Source organism: Engystomops pustulosus, chromosome 7 (genome assembly GCF_040894005.1).
Source record: "Engystomops pustulosus chromosome 7, aEngPut4.maternal, whole genome shotgun sequence".
Lineage (NCBI taxonomy): Eukaryota > Metazoa > Chordata > Amphibia > Anura > Leptodactylidae > Engystomops > Engystomops pustulosus.
This window is the reverse complement of record NC_092417.1, coordinates 41,589,522-41,598,612: the sequence shown is the minus strand read 5'-3', so window position 1 is coordinate 41,598,612 and position 9,091 is coordinate 41,589,522. Positions and strand designations below refer to the sequence as shown.

Genomic DNA, 9,091 nt, shown 5'->3' with positions numbered 1-9,091 from the left:
ATTGCTCATCCAGATCTGCCACAAGACCCCTGGTTGGATGCCTGGACACTCTGCACCAGGTAAAGTTTATATTACCTGATAAGCTAATTAGTTCCCTGTAGCTGGGAAGTTCCAGATTAGATTAGATCTTTCCAGAGAGAGTCCTGAGAGTACACACTGCCTGTAGACAGTGAGGTGTCAAACCTCAGGGTAATCCAACCCCATCAGGTCTGCTGCAGCTCTGACTACATACATAGCCAGCCTAAGCTTGCTGCCAAAGCAGCTACTATCTTATCCAACCACAAGTACCTGAATCTGGGGTGTAAGCATCCTTTGCCAGACTGAATCCTTTTCAGACCTAGGCAGAAAGGACCTCTACCTCAGGCCCTTACCATTGCTGTGTTCAAGTTCTGGAATAAAGGAACTGTAAGTCAATGTTCTACATCTCTTGTAAACATGTGATAGCAGGCTGCTGCTAACATCACGGGCCTCCCCTCAATCCATTTACATGGGGATTCTTTATACACTCATACACCTGGAGTGCCCCAGGGAAAATACTTCCACCTTACTGTGGCTTCTCCCTCTTCCTGCAATACGCTTGCCAGACCTATCCGTCGTGGATTAGGCCTGTTCCATCTGGACCAAGCGACCACTAGAGTCATCCACTCAGGTGCCAGGGGAATCCAGCTTCCCCAAGTCATTAGGTCAGGCCATGGTGGTGGGATGTTACATATGTAGTGGACATTCACTTGAATTGGAGCCAAGGCTGCAGGTAGAGTTCTGACCACTATAGAAAGTAAACAATTTCCTCTGTGCTATTGTTGTGTGAATCAGGTGTACGATCAGATATTGATGGATTAGATGTTTGCTCTTTTTTATTTTTAATATGTCTACTCTTAAAAATAAGGCTACAAGGTCAAATTATGTTTCTCAGGCATAATTGTCCTGTGGAGAGAGGGTATTCATTTAAAAGGTGGGGAAAACACTGTTGGGACCCCCGCACCACCCAAGATCAAATGTTCTGGGCAAAGTCTTGAGCATGTAGCACTCTGCTCTACTCAATGTCTGTAGGAGAATGTCCATATACAGTATGACATTGACTGTCACATACTGCAGCACTGAACACTGAATGCAAGTCATATGACATACTGTGGGTGACATCTTTATTTAATGCCTTACATGACACGGACATATGACATCTGATGAGGCATGACCTAGTTTTACGAGATTTCTGTGCATTCAGGAGCATACAGAGGCATGGTGGACAATTGCAGAAATTGGAATACAGTGGGGGTTGTAACTAACATTCACAAATATGATGTGACTGGCAGCTTACATGCTTTGTAGCCAATTGGGTTCAATTGTTTTACTGTTGAACCTATGACGGACAAAAACTTATTTTTTTACTGAAAACTTTAACAGGGTAAATATAAGACCATCATAGGGTCATCCTGTTATACTTATCCTGATAAAGTTTCGCGTTCGCCAACGGGACTTCTGCCCCTTGTCCGGCTGGTTTCCGCTGGGTGGAGCGGACAAGGCAGTCATTAACCATATTGGACCCACCCTCTCCCATGCCATTTAAGTTGGATGAAGATTTGCTGTCATGATTGAACATAGTGAAGCCCCCAGCTCTGCCAGTGTTTATGCTAAAAGCTATGATAAAGTAGAAAACCTTATTGGTAGTTATTTAGCCACAATGGATGCTATTATGCAATTTCCATCCTCGGTCTAAATTGCCCCCTTTCCTGCAGCTGCCCCTTTTTCTGTGGATCCCTCCTCATAGTGCTCCTTTTTACTGTCTTTATAAACAGGGGGGTGCCGAAATGGGGGCACTATAATAACCCTTTTTCTATAGCCTCCCCTCCACACAGCTAGAATGTCCTCTTGTTTTTGGCCTTTTCACTATGAGGAAAAAATATATATACATACTGTATTATACCCGAGAACAAGCAAAGGCACCTAATTTTACTGCACAAAAAAAATGGGAAAACTTATTGACTCAAGTATAAGCCTAGTATAGGATAATTCCCCCACACTTAGTAATAGGCCCCTCCCCCACACCTAATAATAGCCACACACACTTCATAATAGCCTCCCTCCCACACTAAAAAATAGCCTTAGGAATTCCCCTAGACTCCTATATAAACACTGAAGAATTAAAAAAACAAACATACATACTCACCTTTCGCCTCCTGGATTCTCCTCCTCCTGCAGGACCTGGCACTACATTGCGCCTCCTGCTGTAATGAAGCAGTAGATGCGATGTGGGGACATCATCTCCCACTGAGCTCCTGACCACACTGTATACGGCAGCCTCATCTCTGTAGTGGAGCAGGGAGCTTTTGGCTCCATACTGCACTACAGTAGTCATCTCTATTTGTGTCCAGAAGACACAAATAGGGATGAGAATGGGGAAATATGCCCTACAGTGGGACCAGTGCTTAGTACAAATGTCTGGGGCATTAATATTAAACTTTGATATTGAGGTAGGGTCCGCAAACTATTGTCCCGAGAGCCACAAGCTTGAGACCCCTGGGTCTGTGCATGATGAGTTACCATACTGCTGGTCATTACATGGTTTACAGCCAGTAGTGGATTATAATATTAGGGTTTGGGCGGTAGCCCTGGGCCCAAGCATTCTAGGGGGCCCATAGCCCCCTAAACCACCCACCAAATTTTATACTGAAAAGGACCTTTACCCATGATATCAACATATATCAGGCAGAAGGGAAGCAGACATTGGGAAGCAGACCTAAAATTCAGGACCTTGGGAAGGTTGGGTGCAGTTGGGCTCAATCATTCCTATGTGGTTTATAATCTAAGTGTGACACTGATGGGGGATTAGCTATCATCTGTTAACAATGTTGTTATTCTTCCAGTTCCTGTAACTTGAATCTCACTATTCTCTCAGGACCATCATAAATGGATACTTTCCTCTTGTGTTCATGGCGGCGCTTCAATTTTCAAGAAGGAGAATTCCCTTTAGTTCACATTGGGAAAAGACTCAGCAGGTGTTTTGTAGGAATATTCTCTGTGGATTAAATTAACCTATTAGCATCCTAGAAAAGGAAAGACGGCACAATGTTCTTGCATCATAAACACTGACTATACAGATACAGCAGATGATAGTTTGTCATTTGGAACGACTTGTGATTTTACGATTTGTTGGAAGTTGTTCAACATTGGAACATATTGTTTTTTTGTCACACAGGATGCTTTCTGTCTGTTAAACTGAAGCAAAGAAAGTTAAAGGGGGGAATTAAAAAAGTTGAATATACTCTTAGGTTTGTTTCTATGCCTACCTCGGTTCATGTTAATAGGCTGAGGAGACGCTGACTTTCTCTGCGGTTTATTTTCGGCCAGCAGAGAAAACTATGCTCTAGTGGCTGGCTGTGTATTGAATAGGCTCTGGACAAGAGTTAACCCCACCAACTTTCCAACCACCAGAGACAGAATTCCTCCCCTTTATAACAATCCTGTGCTCAGCTCATTCCCTGCTGGTTAAAGTCATTCAGTAGCTCTAATATCTTATCTGCTATAGGTTGCTACTCTTGTTTTCCTAGTTATTCCTTGGCTTGTTTTTGAGACTATTCTTTAGTGTTTTGCGATTCTGTGCCTTGTAAGCTTTCTCAGTTGTGACCCGGATTGTTTACCAGTCCTTATTGCATTTCTATGTTTGTTAGTCTTGTTTTATGTCTGTAAAGTGGCCTAGAAAGGGACTGTCTTTGTGGTTGTTCTGTATTGCATAGGACAGTGATGGCAAACCTTTTAGACACCGAGTGCCCAAACTACAACCAAAACCCACATATTTTTCGTAAAGTGCCAATGCGACAATTTAAGCAGTAACTTATTACTCCCTGCGCTATCACATGTTTAAATTGTAAAGGAACCTGAGGACACCAATACAGTAGAAAGAAGGAGTAGAAGTTTGGATTATTATTGTAGCTTCCTTCTGGTGTCCTGGGCTGCCTGGGACTGCAAGAGGCCTTGAGTCCTGTCTGGCGAACTCTGCGTTGGGGTGATGGTGCAGGTGCCCATAGAGAGGGCTCTGAGTGCCCCATCGAGCATCCGTGCCATAGGTTCGCCACCACTGGCATAGGATATACAGAGGCAAATAGGCAGGGCTGTTGGGAGCTGGGACTTATGGCTCACTGTCCTGTCTGTTTTCCCTGAATCCAGTGTCCCCATTACATATACTCACCCTGCTCCGATTCCAAGTCCATTAATGCAGTCCCCAGAAGTTTAAAGTCCCTTCCAGTGTTCTGGATGTATTGAGGGTTCTATCTGCAACACATGAAAAGGCATAGGTAGGGGTTTAGCACAGAGGGTTAAAATACATAAAAGATACCTTAAAGATTTTGGTCTTTTAGTGTACAGAAATTGAGTAGAAATGAGTAGTTCAGATGATAATAACAAACTTTGTAATATACTTTATGAGAGAAATATGTTCCTGTGCCATTTCCCCCACATTTTCTTACTTATAAGGAAAGGAGGATGTTTAAATCTCTATGCTATGTACAGGAAATAAGATTTGCTGCTCACTACAGGAACAAGAACAGAAGAAAAAGGGAGAGAGAAACTCCTTCCTTTAAAGAATTAGTTTACAAAGTTTACTATAATCACCTGCTTTATATGTATTTCTTCAAAGGTTTGGTTAAGCTTTAAGGTGATTGTTTTTACTGTCTGGTAAGGGCATTTTTGCAGAATTGTTTTACTGAATATGAGATAAATTTATACATGGTGACATTTCAAGGTGCTTGCAGGTTATTGCTTAAAGGGAACCTGTCACCAGGGACCTAATTTTTACTAAAGACTTTTGCAGAAGTCCATTACAGCTTGCAGTGCAAGTATGACTTACTGCCTTTTCTAAGAATATTCATTGCAATATAATTGTGTGTTCTAACTTACATTGCACCCTGATAGAATCCTCTGTGTAGTCCCAGGGCTCGTGCCTTGGTTTAGCTGCATGTCAAAAAATAATACAAACTAGTTTGTGCTTTTCACTCCTCAGCTCTCAACAGTTTTAAATTATTCTACACATTCATATATGATACATAATTTTAACTTTTTTTGCTAAGCCAACTTCCATAAGCTATGTGTGTCTATCTGTGTGTGTCCGTGTGTGTGTGTGTATGTATGTGTCTGTGTGTGTATGTATGTGTGTATGTGTCTGCGTGTCTGTGTGTGTATGTATGTGTGTGTGTGTCTGTGTGTGTGTGTGTGTATGTATGTGTGTGTCTATGGGGCTTATTTACTAAGGGTCCCGCGGACGCATTTTCGTCGTTTTCCGACTCGTTGGGGATCGTGCCGGGGATTGTGTCACACGCAATCGGATTTTGACACATTGGCGCCGGCTTTCATGTGACGGAAATTGGGGACCGGGCCACCAGACGATCCAACGGATTCGGACAAGCCACGGGATTTAAGTTTGAATTTGAGTCGCAAGATCAAGCACTTACATGCACCAGGAAGAAAAAGGTGAACTCCAGGGACCTGATCGTGGAAACGACAGATGCAAGATATCGGGTGCATGATCTTAGTGAATCGCGGCAGCTGTGCATTGGAGTTGGGGAACACACCTCAGGGATCGCGCAGGGACGGGTAATTAAATCTGCCCCTATGTGTGTGCGTCTGTCTGTCTATGTGTCCATGTGTCTCTGTGTGTGTATGTATGTGTATGTGTGTGTGCATCTGTGTATGTATGTGTGTGTGCGTCTGTGTGTGTATGTATGTATGTGTGCCTGCGTGAGTCTGTGTATGTGTGTGTGCATCTGTGTGTGTGTCTGTGTGTGTGTATGTATGTGTGTGAGCCTGCATGAGTCTGTGTGTGTGTATGTGTGTGTGTGTATGTGTGTGTGCGTGTCAGTGTGGGTGGGGGGATGGGGGTCTACTGAGAATTGCAGTGGCGGATTGGATGCTTTTTAGCAGCTGCAATCTTTGGGAGTTAAACTTATGAAAATGTTTTGTAGTTTTTCAAATTACTTCTAATGGAGCACAAAATATCAAGTCAACTGAACTCAATCCTCAATTGTCTGCCATCCTTGAGATCTTAGTTTATAACTACCGCCATTAACCAGATCTCAAAACAGTCATCAAAACATTTCCTAAACAATTACACAATCAAGAAGCGCAGCCCCGCTGTTTGATCATGGGGCTGAGGAGGGGGTTGGGCAACGAAAATGCAAATGCATTTAAAGTCCCTTTAAGATGAGGCTCAAACCAAATTTTTTTTACTGTTAAATAGTGTTCATTTTATCATGTGAAAATTGAACAAAAAAGAATGAGACAGTCTTCATGAGCCAACTTGCAAAAATAGCCAATTTCAACCATAATGGAATCCCCAATAAAGACACATATGGATCCATTATAGGATCTGTCTAGATGTCTCAATAAGGTTTTAAGGAACCCTTACTCTGGTGAGATTCCATCTTAGTCAAGGTGATGATTAAGTGACCGAAAATTATATAAGTTTGACATTATTTTGATTTTAAAATACTGACTGTTGGATCAGACAGGAGACTGGACCCTGGCAACCTTCTCTAATAATAATAATAGTAATAATAATAAAAATTCCTTTATTTATATAGTGCACACAGATTACGCAGCGCTGCACAGAATTTGCCAAATCAGTCCCTGTCCCCAATGGGGCTCACAATCCAATCAACCTACCAGTATGTTTTGGAGTGTGGGAGGAAACCAGAGACAATGGATGGTATATTCTCAAAAGTCATGGAGCTAAAGTGTATCTAGGGGGGGATCCATTTACAGGAAGAAATATAGTTGTACTGGTGTGGTCAGTTATAAGGCAGGGTGGTGATTGCTTGATAATGTACCGATTCTGATGCTCCGAGTTCTTGTAAACTAGTTCTAAGATATGAAAGAAGATACCAGTGCCGACATTCTGGAAGGCAAAACAATGGTTGGACTAATGCCAACAATCAAGAGCTTTCAGCACTCACACTCACCCATGACCCTTCAAACTGCTGATCAAGAAGAGAGCCAAGATGTGGACCCCAACAGGAATCATTTTGAAGTTGAATCCAAAGGATAAAATATTTATTTGAATACCCCTAGTAACTTATGGACGTAACATAGAAGGGAATTTATGCAAAAGCTACAAATGGTAGCCCAAAAGTTCCCACCACGGTACCTTTCAATATTTCTTCTCCAAAAATGACAACACATAGATAGTTTATTAGTAAAAACATATTATATACAGGAAATTTCAGGTAAAACATTTCCTGACAATTTCCACATAGACTCCAATGTATCTTAACTAACCACAGATTACACTGATACCTATTTAGCCATACATTTGGCACCCTAACCACATTCACATTCACAACCACATTGTTCTCCAATCAGTTTGTAGGATGCAATGACCCTTTAATAATCTTCAAACGTGCACTAATCAACCTGAACTGGATGACTCATACACAGGAGCGGGGGTGCAGAGATTGATCACTTCTGCCTGTCAACACAATGGGGGTCATTTACTAAGGGCCCGATTCACGTTTTCCCGACGTGTTACCCGAATATTTCCGATTTGCACCGATTTTCCCTGAATTGCCCCGGGATTTTGGCGCACGCGATCGGATTATGGCGCATCGGCGCTGGCATGCACGCAACGGGAATTGGGGGGAGTGGCCGAAAGAAAACCCGATGGATTCGTAAAAACCGCCGCATTTAAAAAAAATGTGTCGCGGAGCTTGCACTTACCTTCACTAGGAATAGGCCGGTGAACTTGAGTGCGTTCCGATGCTCTTCACCTGGTGGACGTAGTAGGAACTGCCTTAATGAATCCTGTCCGGACCCGAATCCACCGCAGAGAACGCGCCGCTGGATCGCGAATGGACCGGGTAAGTAAATCTGCCCCAATGATTACAGCTTTCTCCGAAGCAGTGCATAATTAGGGTAAGAGGAGAAGGCAGGGACAACAGGAGCGACATAGCCTCATTATCATAATTTTATAATTGTTTTTTCAGCAAAACCACTTATTTGAGGGATTAAACATGATATGTTTCTGCATGAGTGTAGGTACAGCATTCTCAAGGTATGTTAGGTTCATATGGCACAAAAGTAAATGGTAGATTTCCTTTAAGCCACATTTTCCAGACTTCTGGTGTAATTTGTGCCAGAAAATGCTTTCTGCCACATTTATCAAGGTTTTTAGACATGTTTTAAAAAAAAATAGTGTTGTCTGTGTTTGCGCTGGAGGACCCTGCGCCACATTGTTACATCTCCTTCAATAAGTCAATGTGAAAATACCCTTTGGATTCGCTGTAAATGAATGAATTTTGGTGGTACAGCGGCTGACCCTTATCCCTCTGCCCATTACACTGGGTAATTGATTTGAAGAACTTCTTTACATAATGGAGATTGGAAACAATTTAGATATTAATTATGATATCCCAAATAAATCCCATGCATAGAAATAAATTATTTACAGGATAGAAATCAGCAAATCTCACAAGATCCCTCACCAAGGGTAATAATCGGTTTTCCCGACCGAGTGACACTGACTATTATCATAGACACACAGGAACATTTAGCCAGCAATCCCTCATCCCAAGCAACAAATGTAATCCTGCTTTTATCAGATTTCTTACTCATTCCTCGGAATTGTGTCACGTATCGTTGGACATTGTGTTAATGTTGCCTTAGCAACCTCTACTGGGCCAGAAAAGTCACCTGATGACCGTCATCTCTATAGTATTTGCTCCCTATTTGGGGTTACCGCTACGTGAATGATGCAATGGTATTCAGTAAAACCGTGTGTGGTCGGTAGATGAATCATGGATGTTAAAAAGTGAAAAGAACGAATGTCCGACAGTTCAGGAAAAGCTAAAACGTATATGAATCGGATTCTGCTCTACATTGTCCGGCACCACTAATCTTCTTAATGTTAATTCTTAGTATCATAACTAACAGATGGTATTTAACCTTGAATTAGATGCCAGGCCCCTTGACAAATAGGTTAAAAGTATTAGACTGCGCATACACAATCCGAGGACCAGAACCGCTGGGAACACTTAACGGCCTGTGAAAACATCCCCGACCCTCCACCTTGAGATTTTTACATTCCCCTCAAGGGACTTTCTGACCTATT

At 42.3% G+C, this 9,091-nt stretch overlaps 1 long non-coding RNA gene across 3 annotated transcripts; it reads right to left on the bottom strand.

Moving 5' to 3' along the window:
- Positions 1-2,775: 2,775 nt before the first annotated feature.
- On the bottom strand, positions 2,776-8,657 carry LOC140068754 (uncharacterized). 3 transcript variants are annotated; one of them, XR_011848541.1, is made up of 3 exons: positions 8,592-8,657; positions 4,184-4,266; positions 2,776-3,013 (listed from the first exon to the last, which is right to left on the bottom strand). It is a non-coding gene; the product is annotated as an uncharacterized lncRNA (long non-coding RNA). The 3 variants fall into 3 exon arrangements; XR_011848542.1 differs by lacking the exon at positions 8,592-8,657 and adding an exon at positions 8,430-8,578; XR_011848540.1 differs by lacking the exon at positions 8,592-8,657 and adding an exon at positions 8,466-8,578.
- Positions 8,658-9,091: the final 434 nt, after the last annotated feature.